Raw genomic sequence first — 20,090 nt, forward strand, 5'->3', positions numbered from 1 at the left:
AGGAAATGTAAAGAAAGAACAGCCAACAAGCCTCCTGTCTGAGTGAGGCCAGCAGCACTGCACACAGCTTGTCCCGAATCCTGGAATTAATGACTCAAAGCACCATGACATTTATGAATATGCGTGAGGGATCCAGTTTAATTAATCCTGAAGAAGTTACATATCAATCCGGAAACAAACCCTTTATATGGTCAAATGATTTTCGACAAGGGTGCCAAGATGATTCAATGGGGAAAGGGCAGTCTTTTCAATAAACAGTGCTGGGAAAACTGGTTAGCCACATGCAAAAAAATGAAGTTGGGCCCTTATTTAACACCATATACAAAAATTAACTCAAAAGTAGATCAAAGACCTAAATGTAAGAATGAAAACTATAAACTGTTAGATGAAACTAGAAGGGAAAGCATCCACAACACTGATGTGGCTTGATTTCCTGCAAATGACACAAAGGCCCAGACACATATTTAAATTTACAGAAGGTAAAGTGAGAGAAAAATGGGGCAGAGCACCTGTAGAACACCAAAGAAAGAGAAATAAAAGTCTTAGAAGGATCCAAAAGGGGAGGGAAAATTACCGAACAACAGAACCCAGAAGGCAGTCGGGGAAGGTACCTTTAAGGTCCTGAAAGGCAATAATGGCTATTCCAGAATTCTATATCCAGTGAAAATATCTTTCAAGAATTCCGGAATGACATTTTCAGACCACTAAAAAGTTTGACTTCTGCAAAATATCACTAAAGGAGGTGCAAGGATGTGCTTCAGACACAAGAAAAACAACAGAGAACGTTAGAGTCTAAAAAAAGGAATGGCGAATAAAGAAGATGGTAAGTCCTTGGGTAAACAGACCAGCAGTGTCTCGTAGAGCTTTGAAAAGATAGGACTGTAGGTGGCGCCTGGGCGACTCAGTCGGTTAACTGTCAGACTCTCCATTTCCACTCAGGTCGTGATCTCAGGGTCGTAAGACTGAGTCTGGCCTCAGGCTCCGTGCTGGGCGTGGAGTCTGCTTAAGATTCTCTCTCTCTCTCTCTCTCTCTCTCTCTCTCTCCTCCACCCCCTCTGCCTCTCTCCCTCCCCTAAAAAAATAAAAGAAAAAGATAGGACTGTAATACATGAGCACAGTAACTCAGGGTGGGAGCTCTGCTGAAAAATTTCTAGAGTCCTTGTATTATTCAAAAAAGTAGATAAAAGTATAGGTTAAGCTTCAGATTCTGGTAAAGTAAGGATACATGTTGTGATTTGGATGAAATTTCTGTAACAACAAAACCTAACTGTGTAACTTCCAAACCTACAAAGGGGCGTATCAGTGAATGATAAAATGTCAGTCTAAAAGGACACACAAGAAAGGGGGTGCCCAGCTGGTGGAGCATGCATCTCTTGATCTTGGAGCTGTGAGTTCAACAATTCATCTAGATGCAGTTTGTAAGAGACATACCTTAAAATAAGGACACAGACTGGCTGAAAGATAAGGCTGGAAACCTGATGGTGGCAACACAGACATAGGGCTTATAATTATTTACTAACAATATATTTGTTTTATGTATTATATGCATGTGATTCACAATAAAGAAGTTAAAGTAGTAAAAAAAAAAAAAAAGGGCGCCTGGGTGGCTCAGTTGGTTGAGCGACTGCCTTCGGCTCAGGTCATGATCCTGGAGTCCCGGGATCGAGTCCCGCATCTGGCTCCCTGCTCAGCGGGAGTCTGCTTCTCCCTCTGACCCTCTTCCCTCTCGTGCTCTCTATCTCTCATTCTCTCTCTCTCAAATAAATAAATAAAATCTTTTAAAAAAAATAAAGTAGTAAAAGGATTGGGCACCTGGCTGGCTCCGTCGGTAGAGCATGTGACTCTTGATGTTGGGGTCGTGGGTTTGAGGCCCATGTTGGGTGTAGAGATTACTTAAAAAAAAAGCAGTAAAAGGACAGAAAAGATACAATATGCAAATAATAAAAGAAAAACCATATTAATATATTAACATTTCCCTTAAATAATATTTAAGGGAAGACTTTACTAGATAGAAAAATGGGTTACTTCATAATGCTAAAAATAGCAGGGAAATAAATAGCAAGTGTAAATCTTACTACCTAATAACAAAGCCTCAAAATATATAAATCAAACACTGACATAACTTCAAAGAGAAATAGATAAATCTTCAATCAGAATAGGATTACTGGGGGTGTCTGGCTGGCTCAGTCGTTGAGCATGCAACTCTTGATCTCAGGGTCGTGAGTTCAAGCCCCATGCTGGGCATAAAGCTCAGTGTAAAAAAAATAAGATTACTGATTATGGTGTGTAAATGTGGTATACTTATTACATATTTATCTTATACTTAAAATATAGCATATATAGTATAAATATATTTATATTTTACTATGCTTTTCAGTGACTGATAGAACAAACACAAATGATTACAGCCAGAGAGGATGTGCACAATGCGATGAACCTAAAAGACATGGAGAAAACTGTAAGAACTGCAGAATCCACATTCATTCAAAGCACACATTTACAAAAGCCAGCCCTACAAGTCTCAACCAACTTCCAAAAATTGAAAACACAGTATATTCTCTGACCACAGTACACTTAAGTTGGAAATCAATAGGAAAACAGAACAAGAAAAATCTTTGTATGCTTAGAAATTCAGAAATGTACCTCTAACACAAATAAATGGAAAGATATTCTGTGCTCATGGATTGGAAGAATACTGTTAAAATTCTCATTCGACCCAAAGCCATCTAGAGATTCAGTGCAATCCCTAACAAAATACTAGTGGCATTTTTCATAAAACAAAGGATCCTAAAATATGTATAAAACTACAAAAGACCCCAATAGCTAAAGCAATCCGGAGAAAGAGGAACAAAGTTGGAGGTATCACAGTCCCTGATTTCAAACTATACGACAAAGTCACAGTAATCAAGGCAGTGCACAAACAGACACACAGGTCAACGGAATTAACAGAGGGCCCAGAACAAACTCACACATGTACAGCCAATCTAGGACAATGGTGGCGAGAATACACAATGAGTCTCTTCAATAAATGGTCTTGGAGACACTGGACAGCTAGGTGCAAAAGAATGAAACTGGACCACTGTCTTACATCATACACAAAAATAAATTCAAAATGGATTAAAGACTTGAATGTAAGACCCCAAACTGTCAAACTCTCAGAGAAACCGTAGGCAGTAAGCTCTTTGACATCATTCTTAGCAGTATGTTTTTTTGGACCAGTCTCCTCAGACAAGGGCAACAAAAAAGAAAATAAACAAATGGGATTATATCAAACTAAAAAGCTTTTCCACAGCAAAGGAAACCATCAACAAAACAAAAGACCACCTAGGAAATGGGAGAAAATATTTGCAAATCATACATCTGATAAGGGGTTAATACCCAAAATATACAAAGGACTTAACACAAATTAAAAAAATACCCTGATTAAAAATGGGCAGGGGGGTGCCTGCCTGGCTCGGTTGGAAGAGCATGCGATCCTTGATCTCGGGGTTGTGAGTCCGAGCCCCATGTTGGGTGTGGAGCCTACCTAAAAAAAAAAAAAAAAAAAGGGCAGAGGACTTTAATGGACATTCTTCCAAAGAAGACATCCAGATGGCCGACAGCCACATGAAAAGATAGATGACTCAACATCACTCATCATCTGGGAAATACCAATCTAGTTTTGATTCTATTGTAGTTTTCAGTAAGCTATCAGCTCACACCTTTCAGATTGGCTATTATCAAAGAGACAAAAAAAATAAGAGTTGGCGAGATGTGGAGAAAAGGGAAGCAGCCCAAGTGTCCATTGATAGAAGAATGGATAAAGAAGGTGTGGCGTATATACACAATAGAATACTATGTAGCCGTCTCACCATGAAATCTTACATGGATCAATGTCAACAGTACTACAGGAGGTGAAGTAAGTCAGAGAGAAAGACAAATACCATACGATCTCACTTGTGTGTGGAATCTAAACAAAAAAATGAAAGAAAAAACAAAACAGAAGCAGACTCACAGATACAGAAAACAAATGGTTTATTACCAGAGGGGACTGGGTAGGGGGATGGGCAAATTCAGTGAAGGGGATTAAGGGGTACGAACTTCCAGTTAATAAAATAAAGAAGTTATGGAGATACAATGTATGGCATAGAGAATATGGTCAGTAACTTTGTAATAACTTTGTATGGGGACAGAGGATACGAGATTTATGGTGGGGATCATTTCAAAATGTATAAAAATATCTAGATCAATAAAAAGATCAATATGATGTACAGCTGAATCTAATAGGATATTGTGTGTCAATGATTCTCCGATATTTAAAAAAGTATAATCTGAGGAGAGAAAGGAATGTACTTCTATATACCCATGGGTCTAAGAATGGAAATTAGAAGATATTTTTATTAATATTATTAAACAATAATAAAATAACTACTTTCTAGTACTTAAAGGGAAATGTATGATTTTATAGGATGTAGATTAGAAAATATGACAGGTGAAACTGATGAACTAATCTTTTTTTTTAAGATTTTATTTATTTATTTATTTGAGAGAGAGAGAGCTCCCAAGTTGAGGAAGAGAGGGAAAAGGAGAGGGAGAAGCAGATTCCCCACTGAGCAGGGAGCCCGATGCAGGGCTCGATCCCAGGACCGAGATCACGACCTGAGCCAAAGGCAGACTCCTAACCAACTGAGCCACCCAGGTGCCCTTAAATACCTATCTTTATTTATTTTAATGTATACAGCAGCTTTATTCATAACAGCCAGAAACTGGAAACAAGCCAGGTCAACAAACAGTGGTACATCCATACCCTGGAGTACTATTCAGCTATAAAAAAGAAAAAACTATTAACATACACAACCTTAAGGAATCTTCAGAGGATTATGCTTAAAAAAATGGGGGGGTAGCCAACCCCCAAAGGTGACATACTATATTATTCCATTTATATAATATTCTTGAAGTGACAAAATCATGGAAATGGGGAACTGATTAGAGGATGCCAGCGGTTAAGGGGTGGGCTGAGGAGGGGAGGGAAGTGGGTGTGGGTGTCAAATGGCAACACAGGGAATCTTGCTGTGATGATGCCTTTTTTTTTTTAAGGTTTACTTTTTTTCCCCCCAATTTTTTTTTAAGATTTTTATTTATTTATTGAGAGAGAGAGAGAATGGTAGAGAGAGAGCATGAGAGGGAAGAAGGTCAGAGGGAGAGGCAGACTCCCTGCTGAGCAGGGAGCCGGATGCGGGACTCGATCCCGGGACTCCAGGATCATGACCTGAGCCGAAGGCAGTCGCTCAACCAACTGAGCCACCCAGGCGCCCCAGAGAATTTTTTTCAAACCAAATTCAATTAACATATCATGTATTATTAGTTTCATAGGTAGAGTTCAGTGATTCATCAGTCTTATATAACACCCAGTGCTCATTACATCACGTGTCCTCCTTAATGCCCGTCACCCAGTTACCCCATCTCCCCACCTCCCTCCCCTCCAGCAACCCTCAGCTTGTTTCCTATGATTAAGAGTCCCTCATGGTTTGGCTCCCTCTCTGATTTCATCTGGTTTTATTTTCCTCTCTTCCCCTATGATCCTCTGTTTTGTTTCTTAAATTCAGCATATCAGTGAGATCATATGATAATTGTCTTTCTCTGACTGACTTATTTCACTTAGCATAATACCCTCTAGTTCAATCCACATCATTGCAAATGGCAAGATTTCATTTTTGTGATGGCTGAGTAGTATTCCTGTGTGAGTGTGTGTGTGTGTGTGTGTGTGTGTGTGTGTGTGTGTGTACACACACATACCACATCATCTTTACCCATTCATCTGTCGATGGACATCTGGGCTCTTTCCACAGTTTGGCTATTGTGGACATTGCTGCTATAAACACTGGAGTGCAGGTACCCCTTCGGATCCCTACATTTGTATCTTTGGGGTAAATACCCAGCAGTGCAATTGCTGGATCGTATGGTAGCTCTATTTTCAACTTTTTGAGGAACGCCCATACTGTTTTCCAGAATGGTTGTACCAGCTTGCATTCCCACCAACAGTAAACACCCATCTTTAAAGTTAAAAAATTGGGGCGCCTGGGTGGCTCAGTCATTAAGTGTCTGCCTTCGGCTCGGGTCATGATCCCAGGGTCCTGGGATTGAGCCCCGCCTCGGGCTCCCTGCTCAGCAGGAAGCCTGCTTCTCCCTCTCCCACTCCCCCTGCTTGTGTTCCCTCTCTTGCTGTGTCTTTGTCTTAAATAAATCTTAAAAAAAAAAAGTTTAAAAAATAACAGAGAAACAACCCAAAGAAAATGTAAGGAAGGAAATAAACAGGAAAAAATTTTATGCAACAGACAAGGAAAACACGGATATGCAAGAGAGGATCAACAAAGCCAAAAGTTTGTTCTTGGAAAAGACTGATAAAACTGATAAAGATTTGTTCGACTGATTGGGGAGAGATCGGATATAATAACCTGGCAGAAATGGAAATGGAGTATCACTTTCTTTGGATGCGATTTATGGGTAAGAGGATGTTGTGATCAATTTAATATATTTGAAATGTAAACCACACAGATAAATTCCTAGAAGAAACATAACTGAAAAATGGGACTCAGGAAGAAACAGCAAACCTGAACAATCTGATAAACATTAAAGAAATGGGAATGAACCAGCTAGCTTAACTTGATACAAAACCTTGATCAGGGCAGTGCAAGAATGAAATTCACTACAATTTTCTTCTCATGAACCAAGATGCAAACATCCTAAATCACTTTACCAAACAGAATCTAATACTATTTTAAAAGGATAATAAAATACAATTAGGTTGACTTTATCACAGGAATACAAAATCATCTAACGTCAGAAAATGTAGTTAATACAATGTACCACCTATTGTTCTCTGTTTATCTCAACAGATGCAGAGAAAGCATTTGATAAAATCTAACATCCATTCACAATTCTAACAACATTCCATGCAGAATAAGAATATAAGGGAACTTCCTTATCTGTTAAGAGACATCTATAAAAATGAAACAACCCACCATGAACATCATGCTTCATGGTAAGACTTAGAAAACATCCTCACTGAGATCAGGAATGAGCCTCTATACCATTTCCACACAGCCCTACCACAAGCCCCAGCCAGCTCCGCAAGGCAACAATGCATACAGATTAGAATGGAAAATATAGACTTATGCAACAGTGTAACAGTACAAAGTATCTAAGAATAAATTCAAAGACTTGACAGAGAAGAGTATAAAATTTTGAGGGACAATAAGGAATACGTAAATAAATGGAGATATACCAAGATCAGTACCGGAAGATATTGTAAACATATGAATTCTCCCCAAAGTAATTTTTATTTTATTTATTTTTTTAAAATATTTTATTTATTTGAGAGAGAAAGAATGAGACAGAGAGAGCATGAGATGGGGAGGGTCAGAGGGAGCAGACTCCCTGCCGAGTGGGGAGTCCGATGTGGGACTCGATCCCAGCACTCCAGGATCATGACCTGAGCCAAAGGCAGTCGCTTATCCGACTGAGCCACCCAGGCGCCCTTTATTTTTATTATTTTAACTTTATTTGTTTTTAAAGATTTTCTTTATTTTATTTGAGTGCATGCAGGGGGAGGGGCAGTGGGGGAGGGAGAATCTCAAGCAAACTCCTTGCTGAATGTAGAGCCTGATGCGGGACTTGATCCCATGACCCTGAGATCATGATCAGAGCCGAAACCAAGAGTTGGATGCTTAACCAACTGAGCCACCCAGATGCCCCTAAAATTTATTTAAGTAATCTCTACACTCAACGTGGGGCTCAAACTTATGACCTCAAGATCCAGAGTTGCACGCTCTGCTGAGTCAGCTAGGCGCCCCCCAAAGTAATTTTTAAATTAAATGCAATTCAAATCAAAATCCAGAAAGATGAGTTGGTGTGTTGGTGTGCGTGTGTGTGTGTACGCACGCATATGCAAGCCAGGGAGCCAGTGAGACGCAGTGAGATTGGATTCAAAAACTTATCCTACAAGTGTCTATAGGGGAGGGAAAGTTTTCCTCAACCCTCTTGGGGCCCCTGGCTGGGTCTAAAAATTAAACTGGCAAAGATAGATTAGCAGGAGAAAAGCACACAGATTTTATGAACATTTCCATGTACATGGGAACCTTCACAAGAGAATGAAGAACCAAAATAGCAGCAGAGCAGGAAGCTTTTCTACCACTTTGACAAACTATTTGTGAAGAACTGACAAGGCAGACGGCTTTGGTCTAGGGGGCAGTCCATGGTGAGGAAGTAACTAGAAAGACACTGTAGGTTTAACAAGGTTGTGCACAATTCTCAGCCCCAAATTCCCTGTCTCTGGTGATAAGGATGTCTTCCCTCCTCCTGGTACAGGGAGGACACCTTTCCCATGGGGGTTCTTATGACCTGTGCCAGGGAATAAGGGCAAAGGGGGAGGTCAGAATGACCTTCCTCCTTCTGGCATTTTCTCAAATTTCTCCAGCTTAAGATACTCAATATGCCAAGGTGACATTTTTAGGGTAGTGCGTCCTGAGCCCCATCATGTCAAAGGTTAAAACTGGTGAGGATGCTCTTGAAGAGCACAAAGGAAGCCCATTCCATACCTGAGTCTGACAGAGAGCAGTCCTGCCATTTTCCACAGTCACGGGGCAGGGCAGCGCTGGTGGGGGACAGGAAAATGGGCGGATGGGACCCAAAAGAGAGCCTAGAAACAGACCTATGCACAGATGGACACCAGATACAGTGACAGCAGAAAAGAGAGGTTTCCAAAAACGGTGCTGGATGTTATAGATACCCGTCTACAGGAAAAGACAAAATTGGATCCTATTTTATACCAGAAATAAAAATTAATGGTTCGGGGGCACCTGGGTGGCTCAGTCGTTAAGAGTCTGCCTTCGGCTCAGGTCATGATCCCGGGGTCCTGGGATCGAGCCCCACATTGGGCTCCCTGCTCCGCGGGAAGCCTGCTTCTCCCTCTCCCACTCCCCCTGCTTGTGCTCCCTCTCTCGCTGTGTCTCTTTCTCTGTCAAATAAATAAATAAAATCTTAAAAAAAAATTAATGGTTCGTCCCATTTCCCAACAGAGAAAACCAGCTCGCAAGAATATTGTGGAGGAAGTTTCCAAAGAAGGGACATACACCCACGCCTACACATCCGTCCTCCAAAAGGAAGCTCTGTTTCTTTCTCCACTAAAAGTCTTCTCAACCAAGGATTAAGGGAGTTCTGAAGAAGTCTGATTGTATTTGATATTCCCAGTGATTCCCAAACCTTAACCTTTTCAAGCCATCACCTTAGCCCCAGTACATTTTATCGGATTTTATCTGTTGCCCCAAACTACTGGGCACTCTGTGAATTTGAACCCTGGCATCCCTCCCAGTTTTGAGGGAAGTCGCGGAGGCAGGTCATGGGGATGAGGGTCCATTCGGATGGATCCCACCTGCAGCAGCCCAGCTCCCACCCCATGTCCTACATGGGCCCCACAGACACTGTCAATCCACACACGCACCCCGTCCCATTTGGTGATGACCCATAAGTAGGGAAATTTTTTTTTTTTTTTTTTTTTAAGTAGGCCCCACACGGGCGCCTGGGTGGCTGAGTTGGTTAAGTGACTGCCTTCGGCTCAGGTCATGATCCTGGAGTCCCGGGATCGAGTCCCGCATCGGGCTCCCTGCTCAGCGGGGAGTCTGCTTCTCCCTCTGACCCTCTTCCCTCTCGTGCTCTCTATCTCTCATTCTCTCTCTCAAATAAACAAATAAAATCTTAAAAAAAAAAAAATGTAGGCCCCACACCTGAACTTACAACCCTGAGATCGAGAGTCCCATGCTTCGACTGATCCAGCCCAGGCACTTCCTGACCTGACTTCTTACTGAACTCACGTTGAGTGTTTTAATACCTTCACCTGAGTTTTTCCCTCTTTATCGAAAGGAGCCTTCAGTTTTGTCCCTTCTTCCTCAGACTCCCTCTAATGAAGATTCTAAAAGCATGCAGTGAAGGGGCCGAGAGACGGGAATCTCAGACCATGCATCAGCTGGCTCATCAGGTCTTGAGAGTCCTGCCCCTTTAGTGGCAGAAACACGGTTCCCCGTGGCTGAATGGAGAACCCACAGAAACTGCCCTCCAGCCTTGATACAAGGGATTTCAGGGCGTCCAGCTGGCTCAGTTGGCAGAGACCAACTCTTGGTCTCGGAGTTGTGAGTTCGAGCCCCATGCTGGGTGTAGAGATTATTTTTTTTATTTTTTTAAAGATTTTATTTATTTATTTGAGAGAGAGAATGAGAGACAGAGAGCATGAGAGGGAAGAGGGTCAGAGGAAGCAGACCCCCCGCCGAGCGGGGAGCCCGATGTGGGACTCGATCCCGGGACTCCAGGATCATGACCCAAGCCAAAGGCAGTCGCCCAACCAACTGAGCCACCCAGGTGCCCTAGAGATTACTTTAAAAGTGATTTCACTTTTATTCATAATAAGAATGGGGGTAACACCTCTCATTTTTAGCTCACATGCGGTTCCCTTTGTATGGGACAACATAACACCTTTCAAAGTGGCAACTTGCCAAGGCTTTTCTGCTTATTGTGAATTGCTCAACGGCAAGGCTGCGCGCCTTCGACTGCAGGCCTCCAGGGACGGCCCTCGCCCCGGGTGACCTCAGCCTGAGGAGCCGCCAGTGTCCAGAAGGCCCGTCTCTGTGGAACAGCCTTCCTCATGGGCTCCTGTCACCTTTACTGAGCCTCGTCCGTGCTAGGCACTCATGGCCAACCCTTCCAAGGCAGGAGTGTGCCTCATGCACTCACATCCTGACCGCCACCCCCGTCACCACCCGGCAAAGGGGGTCCTGGATTCGTGCTCACAAAGAAGTGTATCAGGTTGTGTTTTTACTAGGCTTTTAAACTGGGTATCCACTGTGGCATTGGCGAAATCATGGCCAAGTTTTCAGGCAACCAGTGTGCAAAATGGGCTTTTACAACAGGATCTACTGGCAAGTTAGGAGCCGTCGTGAAGTAATCAAAAGGCAAACGGATCCAGTGAATCATGTTTATTACAGGACATTATGTTTCCCCTAGGTTTGGAGGGCAGCAACCATCCCCCCAGAAGATACTACTCTGGGGTAATTTTTTGGAGCAAAAACAATATTCTGGATTCCAGAAATTTCTCTCCTAAAATAAACATGTATAATTATTTTAAGAGAACGTGAATCAGGCCCATGTCCATATGGTGCTGTTACCACACTTCTAAAGACAAAAACATTGAGAAATCAAGCCCCAACCAAGCAGCTCTGACATTTCTGGGCTGGAGTGGAGGCTCCCGAGGGCCCCACACCCTGGGACACCTATTCTCTCTACTCCCCACGCCACCTCCCCGCACCACCACGACCTGGCAGATAGGCTCAGTCCCAGCCCTCCACTTCCCCCGTGAGGAGGAAAGAGGCACCAGGCACACAAAGCGTTCAGCCAGAGTTCATGGTGCAAGTGGGACCCCAGGTGGGTGACTCGAGCAGGGACCTCCACATCCTCCACGGAAAAGGGAACATGGGGGCTCTGCAGAGACCCCCAGGCCAGGCCAACGCCATTCTAAGCAGCTGACTCCACGAGAACCAAATGAACTGGCAGCAACCTTCAGAGGTGGCGGTTCTTATTAGTCCCACTGTGCAGATATGGAAACTGGGGCCAGAGCTAGGAAGCTGTGGATTCAAAGCCAGAGTCTACGCCCTGGACCACTATGCCTGCAGACACATGAACCGGTGTGAACTTCACTCATCAATGCAAATTAAAGGCAGTCTGGTAGGTCTGACAACCTAGCAGGTGGGCGAAGATTTTTAAAAAGTTGATACCACCACTGGCGAGGACTTGGCTGGGATGTAGCCATCTGGTAACACCTATCAGCGCTCTGGGGCGCACACCCTTGGACATGAGCTGGGGGCTAGGAAGCACGGGGGACTTCCTTTTCACCATCTGGTTTTTGGTAACTTCAGATTTTTTTTAAAAAAGATTTTATTTATTAGAGAGAGACAGCGAGAGAGGGAACACAAGCAGGGGGAGTGGCAGGCAGAGGGAGAGGGAGAAGCAGGCTTCCCGCTGAGCAGGGAGCCCGATGTGGGGCTCGATCCCAGGACCTTGGGATCATGACCTGAGCCGAAGGCAGACGCTTAATAACTGAGCCACCCAGGCGTCCCGGTAACCTTAGATTTTTGATACCGAATGCATGTACTGACTATTCAAACTCAAACACACACACACACACACACACACACACACACACAGCACGGGCATGGAAAGGCCTGGAAGGATTCATGTCAAAGGGCAATAGCAGGAGTCTAGTTTGCCTTTGGCAGACCCAGCTTCCCTTCACACACACACGGTCTGCCTTCTTACTGGAATTACAGGATGAAAGGCTTTTCTCCACACATTTCAGGAACTGCAGGCTTGGTGATCAGCAGGCCCACTGGGAGGGGCAAGATTTCTTCAGTCCTACCACCTGTCTGCAAGACTGATTAATGTGTTTGCACGGAGCTCTTCTTTTCCAACAGTAACAAAGTTCCCCAGAGTCAGGGCCTAGGGACACTTCCTAGCAAAGGTTACTGGCTTGCTTGCTATCAACAGGGGGAGAGACCAAGGTGCTAGCTACCCACATGCCACTGCCCTTCTCACTTGAAAGGGTGGGACCCAGAAGGCTGATGGAAGCAGGACAGAAGGTGGGAGTCTTAACCTATAATGATTTAATCACATGCAAAAAGGACATAATCAAACATTTGAGGGCCTGTGTTGGGGCAAGAGAAGGAAAAACCAGAGATGCAAAGAGCAATCGAAGTGGGCCAGTGCTCGGGGGTGAGAGTGCCAACACCAGGAAGCCACGTGACAGCACAAGGGAGCCAGGAGGCGAGGTCTGGCAAGAGACAGGCTGCCAACAGTGAGGGCGGACACAGCTGCAAGAGCACTTGACTCAAACCCTGCCTCGTGTTTGGTGGCGTGGAACCTCAAGCCAAGCTGTTGCTTTATCTGTAAAATGTGGGTAAACTGCGATTCACAGGGTGGTCCAGACAATCACGCAAGAGGTCATGTCAGAGGGACAGAGGATTGGCAAGCGCATCTCCACACCTCACAAGCCCCACCAGGAGTCCTGGTCCCGGTCCTGAGGCTCTTCAGGTGCCAGATTAAGGGCCCCTTCCCCGGGTGTGGATGACAGTGGGTTGGCTCCAGGATTTTCATTTCACTATCACCAGCAGACAGCTTTTCAGAGAGTTTCTATCACAGGAGGAATGGGGACTTCTCTTCTGAATCCAACTCATGCTGTCCACCCCAGAACCCTTAGCCCTCCATCTCTCGGTTGGTTAGAACTTTCTCCCAACCTCCCCCAAAATCTCATGTCAAAATTTCCACTCCCTAGAGGTTTTGCTGATTAGCAGATTTAACTACTTTTCTACAAATGTAAAACCAAATTAAACTCAAATGAAACGCATCAGAGAATGGTCTGAAAGGATGATTTCTATTCTTTTTTTTCAAAGTTTTCATATTTTCTACAAATGTAGGTGAGTCGCTACTGAAGTTACATCAGGCATCTAGATCTAAAAGAACACGTGGAAAAGGCAAAAATCAAACACCCAGCAAGTTGAGAACAGATGTCACTATGCAGTCTGACGTGCCCTCACAAAATAAAAGGGATAGCAATAAATAGGCAAAATGGGCTTAGTTAACAGTAGGGATTTCCTCACTTCTTTGTGTTTGAATTGGGGCTCCCAGGTTAACAGAATCTGTTATTCAAGTTTAGCAAAGTAGCTTCTTGAAATGCCAATTTTATATCTTCCTAGCATTAACCAACCAGGCAGATTCTACTGGCAACTTGACCTCAGCATTTCAAGCATTCCCAGCGGCTGGGGATTGGTTTCACCAGCTCTGCGTCAGAACAGCTCTGTGAGGCTGAAGTGGTTATTTATGCTACAGACTAAGAATACTGCTTCTTCGTATTCTAGTTTCCATTTATCAGTCTCCCAGGGGGAAAAATACATTTAAACTCTATGGCAGTCCCTTGCCCTCTCCACCCTCGTTCCTGCCCCCTGGACACTGGGTCCTTGTGAAACTTAGGGACGACAGGCAGGAAATCCAGAACAGACTTTATAGGAACACTGCTTCCAACAGAAAGAGCTTTACACATTCCAGTGCTTCAAAAATGGTAAGACTTAACGTCTGGACTTCAGTTACAAGAATGTCTCCATATCAGTTGTTCATGTTGGCAAATGCACCATGGCAGTGGAGGATCGTTAACAACGGGGAACACTGGGCATGGGGCGTATTGGGACTGTCTGCGCTATCTTTGCAACTTTCGTGGAAATCTAAAGTTATTCCAAAACAAGAAGTTTGTTTAAAAAGCAAAGGCTATTATTGGGGTGCCTGGCTGGCTCAGTTGGTGCAGCATGAGACTCTTGATCTCGGGGTTGTGAGTTTGAGCCTACATTGAGTATAGAGATTACTTAAGGATGAAATCTTTAAAAAGAGGAAAAAAAAAGCAAAGGCTATTGTTCATATTGGTAATTAAGATTATTCAGTTATTATTTTTTTTTCTTAAGTGCCCAGTAGAGGCCAAACCCCAAGCTACAGGTCTGTGGTAGGAGATGATTTTGTTCTGGTCCTACCTCTGGGAGGTTCCTGCAAGTAGAAGACACTCTAACCCTGTGAGATGCAAGCGGAGGGAGCATAACGGTCCAGGAGAGCCTCAGTATTAGCATTCCTCAAGTGTGCCACTACTGTCACCCAAGAGCCTGGGGCTAGGGGTAGGGGGGATCGAATGCACCATTGCAAAAGCCAACCACCCCAGCATCCAGTACAGCTCCTGGAACGGAGCAGGGACTCATCTACTAGAACAGTGCAGAGGCTGGAGGGTGCACAGGTGGGAGAGGGGCAGCTTGCTCAGGTGAAGCACCTGGAAGAGTTCCCTAGAGGAGGTAAACCTCCTCTTGAGGCTTGGGTAGGAGTTTAGGAGTGAGGTGGGTGGAAAGAATAACATTCTTGGCAAAGGAAACAACAGGTTAAAGTGTATGATCTGGCTAGAAAGAGGAAAAAGAAATGCAACTGAACAAAAAAGCTTGGGGGTGGGGAAACTGATGTCTTCCAAAGCCATTATCTTTCCAAAATGAAATTACAGGCCCCCCCCCCTTTTTTCTCCATCCTGGAACTCAGTACATTATCTGGCATCAAAGATGCCAATCAGAGGCAGGCCTGGGGGAGGGGGACCTTACTTAGCAGGTTTCCCAAGCTATGGCTTTTGCAAGCTGTGCTTTAATAAAAGCCTAGTGCTACAAGCAGGGAACTGATACGGAGGACAATTCATTTTAGTCACGATCTTTATGTGGGCAACTTGAAAACATCCCCCTCTTTTAGTAAACATTCCTAGGAGCCTTCTTTTGTCCTCATTTCCCTCCCCGGTCGCAACATTTTTTTTTTTTTTAAGAGGAAAAAAGCCTATTATCATCAGGCATCTAGTTGATTCTCTCTGTAATTTTCGTGGCTGAAGTGGGGAGGAGGCAGGGAAGGGAAGAAAGGGGGGCAAAATCAAAGATTAGGCTTTGTGGTCTGCTCCAACAAGGAGTGAGCCAAATAACAACAAAAAATCAGAACAAAAACATCCACAGGTGCGGCCCGCTCGCGCCCCGCCCGCCGGCTCGGACGCCCAACAGGTGCCTCCGGCCCCGCCCGCAGTCGCAGGAGCCTCGGGTCGCCACAAAGTAGCCGCCCGCGCAACAGTGTCCAGGCCCGCCCGTACTCACGGCCGCTCGGCGGTCCGCGCCCCGGCCCGCAGCGCCCATCCGGCCCGGGCCCCGGTCAGCGCGGGCTCGGCTCTCAGGCGGCGCCGGCGCGGCCCGGGACGCGCTGCGGCCGTTGGCGCCTCGGCAGGGCGCGAGGCATCCTCCCGCCGCCGCCCCGCGGGCCGCCTGCCCTTTGTTTTGGAGCCGCGGCCCGGCCGCGCCGCCGTTAACGGCCTCGGAACGCGTCGTCGGCCAATCAGCACGCCGCCCCGCCCGCGCCCCGCCCGCGCCCCGCCCGCGCCCCGCCCGCGCCCCGCCCGCGCCCCGCCCCGCGCCCCGCCCCGCGCCCCGCCCCGCCCGCGCGTTCCCTCCCCGCGCGCTCCGCGCCCCGGAGCTCAACCGGCTCGCACTCGGCCGGGCTGGGCGGGGGCGCACGTGCCGCGGGGCGCGCCGCGCTCCCATTGGTCGGCCTGCCGAGCGCGGCCTCGGAGCCAGCCTATGAGAGTTGAAAGGCTCGGGGGCGGGGCCCCGCGGGGCGGGGCGGGGCGTGGGGCGGGCTCAAAGAGGATCGCAGTGCGCAAGCGCGGGATGGCCTGGACTGGGGTTCTCAGCCCACGGTCTTCGCCCGCAGGCTTTCCCCGCGGTGGGGAACCCGCGGGTCACTCGTTCTCTCCGCACGCCTGGATCGGCCGAGGGACGCCAGGCCCACAGCTTCCGGGGCCGAAGCGGGGCGCATGGGTCGGCCGTGCGCGGGACTTGGGTTTCCCTGGCCGGACCACTCGCAGACTCGGTCCCCAGAATATGGGGTCCTCCGTGCTCGCCCACTCCGACCATCCTCCCCGAACTCTCCAAGCCGCTCTGAGAACCTCTGTATCTGCGTCTGGCTCTCCTCTGCTCCAGAACCCCCAAATCGGACTCGACAGGAAGCTCCATCCTCCGGGTGGCCCTCCCGGCCCCCCAGGCGGCCCTCCCGGCCCCCCAGGCAGCCCATCCCATCTTTACGTCTACACTCCATTCCCCGCACGACTCTCATGTCATTATTTTGTTGGTCCCACAGCTTTTCTTTATAGGTTGTTTCCTTTTTTTTTCAAGATTTTATTTATTTATTTGACAGAGAAACACAGAGAGAGAGAGAGGGAACACAAGCAGGGGGAGAGCGAGAGGGAGAAGCAGGCCTCCCGCGGAGCGGGGAGCCGGTTGCGGGGCTCGATTCCCGGACCCCGGGATCATGACCTGAGCCGAAGGCAGACGTTTAACGACTGCGCGAGCTACCCAGGCGCCCCTATAGGTTGTTTCTTAAATTACATGATTTTTTAGAAACCACAGTGTTGAGGTCACAATGTATGTAACATTTTTATACATGTTAGCATCCTTTAGATCTTGTTTCTTTTTTGCAATGCCGTGTACCTGTAAAGATCTCTCAGCGTCTTTGGATGTGCATTTGGTTTATTACTGTTTGTAGAAGGTCTCTGGATATTGTCCATTTGTCAGAACTTAGCCATTCTCCTAGCAATGTCTCCAACTCTCCTCCTTGTACAAACCTGGCGCAAAGTAGGAACTCATGATCGTTTTTAAGGTGAGTTTTTCAGATGAGCCTTAGCATCTCTTAATTATTAAGCCTTTCATATCTTCAATTTCCAACTTTCAGATCTTCAGTTTCCAACTGGTGTGAGGGGATTTCCTTTCTCTTGTGAATTTTAGACATTCCTTAGATTGTCTTAAATATTAAGCTTTTATTGTTTTTGCTACCGCAAATATCTTTTCTCAGCAAGTTCTCTGTTGAAAAAAATCCTAATTTTTTATGTGATTCAAATATAATTTTGTATCCTGCTTTGAGAAGGGACATTTTTTGCTTATTGCAGTTTTTAATGAATGATTTTAGTGGCTGCAGATAATATTAAACTTAACATACCCAAATAACTATGTGGTGGTCAGGCACATCAATGATTTCTGCTCCGTTTCTTTGGATTCCTTCATTCTTTGAAAAATTTAGCACCAGATTTCCTATTGTTCTTTGCATTGTGGTTCCTAGCTTCATTCTTAAAAACACATCTTTCCCTTAAAATCTAAGGAATTGCTGTATGTGAATCACGGAGGATCCTTCCAGTGCCCTGGCCTGTCAGCTCACTGTCCCCTCTCCTGCAAGGATTTTGTCCTCTGCATGACTCCTAAGATGGACCCCCTTCCTGATCACTGACCAGTGCCTTTCAAATGTTTTAAACTATGACCACAGTAAAGAATACATTTTATGGGTACAAAGTTTCTATTTGGGGTGATGAGAAATTTGGGGAATAGTGTGGATGATTGCACAACAGTGTAAATGTACCTAATGCCACTGTGGCTTTATACACTTAAGAACAGTTAAAAATGCAAGTTTTAAGCTTTAAAAACCCATTTTGGGGGTGGGGTGATGGGTTAGCCTGGTGATGGGTATTAAGGAGGACATGTATTAAATGGAGCACTGGGTGTTATATGCAAACAATGAATCATGGAACACTACATCAAAAGATAATGAGGTTAGGGGCGCCTGGGTGGCTCAGTTGGTTGGGCGACTGCCTTCGGCTCAGGTCATGATCCTGGAGTCCCGGGATCGAGTCCCGCATTGAGCTCCCTGCTCAGCGGGGAGTCTGCTTCTCCCTCTGACCCTCTCCCCTCTAGTGCTGTCTCTCTCATTCTCTCCCTCTTAAATAAATAAATAAAATTAAAAAAAAAAAACTAATGAGGTTAGTATGGTGACTAACATAATAAAATTAAATTAAATTTAAAAAACCCTATTTTTACATTGATCTAGTATGCATACATATGAGAAAAATTTCATGATTTAATATATACTCTTGTGTAATGCCCTAACATTGTCTATCCTTTTCAGTTTTATTTTATTGACGACGTCCTGCACATGACTCTCTATGTGATTTCATGAGGCATCTGTCAACCATGGCCTGCGGTCAGCCACCCACTGCCTCGTCGCTGTTGTCACCACCCTCCATAAGCTCAGTTTCAAACAGCCCACTCTGGGCCACCACTAGCAGGACCACAGCCATCATTACCTGCGCTGGGAGCCACACAACCCACTGTCCTCACCACCTACCTACCTGGTGGCTCTCCTCCTCCCTCTGCTCACCTCCCTTTAGCACCTTTCTCACATCACAGACTTGCCCGGCGAACCCTGGTTCTGGGTAAATGTGACTCTCTCTGCTATGGCTGGAGAAATACTTTCCCTTGGGGAGACTAGTTTCTAGAACAGTCCTTGTGGCAACCCTACACCTGCTCCGCCTGTTGTGGCTGTTCAGATTCCCGCCTTCTGGGAAGAGGATTCCACACCTCCCCCCACACTCTGCCTGTACTGTAGCTCTGTGTCCTACTTTACTGAAGACGTCAACATCAGCAGGAGAACATTCCTTGCTGCTTCCATACTAAACCTTCCACCCCCCCACCCCCACCACCATGCACACATTGCTCTGTCCTCTAAGACCTGCATGTCACTTGTGTGTGGGGCCCACCCCCCTGCATGCTGGCTGGTTGGCTTCAGTCACATCGCCCTCCTTCTCCTGCGTCCTCAATCCCCACTTTATTGGGCTGTCCTGTCAGGATAGGTGACACAGTGTCATCTCCATATCCACATTCTCCATCACTGCGCTTCTCTCCAATTCTTCAAGAATTGCTCAGGAGCAGCTGAGCTGGGCTCCTCCCACAACCACTCCACCTGTTCCTTGCCAGAAGTCATGTCTGTGTTCAGCCATGTCTCACTGGTGGTCAAGCAGCACTCCACACAACCTGATGCCTCCCAGGGTGCGCCTCAGCATGGACCCCCCAAATCCCAGGCTTCCAAGTCCATCTGCCCACTCTGAACCACCCTTGGAGCTCTAGGAGACACCTCAAAGCCAGCACCCTAAATCAAGCTACAGCTCTCACCACATCAGTAAAAGACACAGCCAAACTTCCAGCCCAGCCAAAACCTCCGAGCCCCTCACCTCGGCTCTCCCCATCATGCCCCATGGCGGCTCCTCACCGCCCCCTCAGCAGGTCCCTCTCCTGCCACCAGCGCCCAGCCCCTGGGCCACTCTCATCTCTCATGTTGATGACCGCCACAGGTGAGCAGCAAGGGTTGCCTCCTTTACTCTTCACACATTGACTCTTTGAGAACAAAAGCCAGATCTGTCACCTCTCAAAAGACTTCAGGAGCTTTCCATTGCGCCAGACTAAAAAAATATAGTCTTTCCAATGGCCCCCCCAAGACTTGGCACCTCCCCATCCCTCCTGATTTCCTACTTCTATCCCTGCATTTGGCCAACTACGACATTTGGAGGGACCAGTCCACACAGGACCACCTCCACTTCTGACACCAACAGCAGGTTTGGGAGTCCCCAAGCTGACCCAGGTTGACAG

The 20,090-nt window shown here is 46.2% G+C and overlaps 1 protein-coding gene across 1 annotated transcript in view; it reads right to left on the reverse strand.

Annotated features, from left to right (window-relative positions):
- YPEL1 (yippee like 1) overlaps nt 1-15,772 on the reverse strand; it is a 25,908-nt gene extending 10,136 nt beyond the window's left edge. The window contains exon 1 of the mRNA XM_028096522.2: nt 15,726-15,772. The gene's annotated coding sequence lies outside the window, so the exon portion shown is untranslated. The remainder of the gene's footprint in view (nt 1-15,725) is intronic.
- Between the last annotated feature and the right edge of the window lie 4,318 nt (nt 15,773-20,090).

The sequence above is a fragment of the Eumetopias jubatus genome, unplaced genomic scaffold (genome assembly GCF_037043125.1).
Source record: "Eumetopias jubatus isolate StellerSeaLion01/CBP00866 unplaced genomic scaffold, mEumJub1_p1.0 scaffold_16, whole genome shotgun sequence".
In the NCBI taxonomy this organism is placed as follows: Eukaryota; Metazoa; Chordata; class Mammalia; order Carnivora; family Otariidae; genus Eumetopias; species Eumetopias jubatus.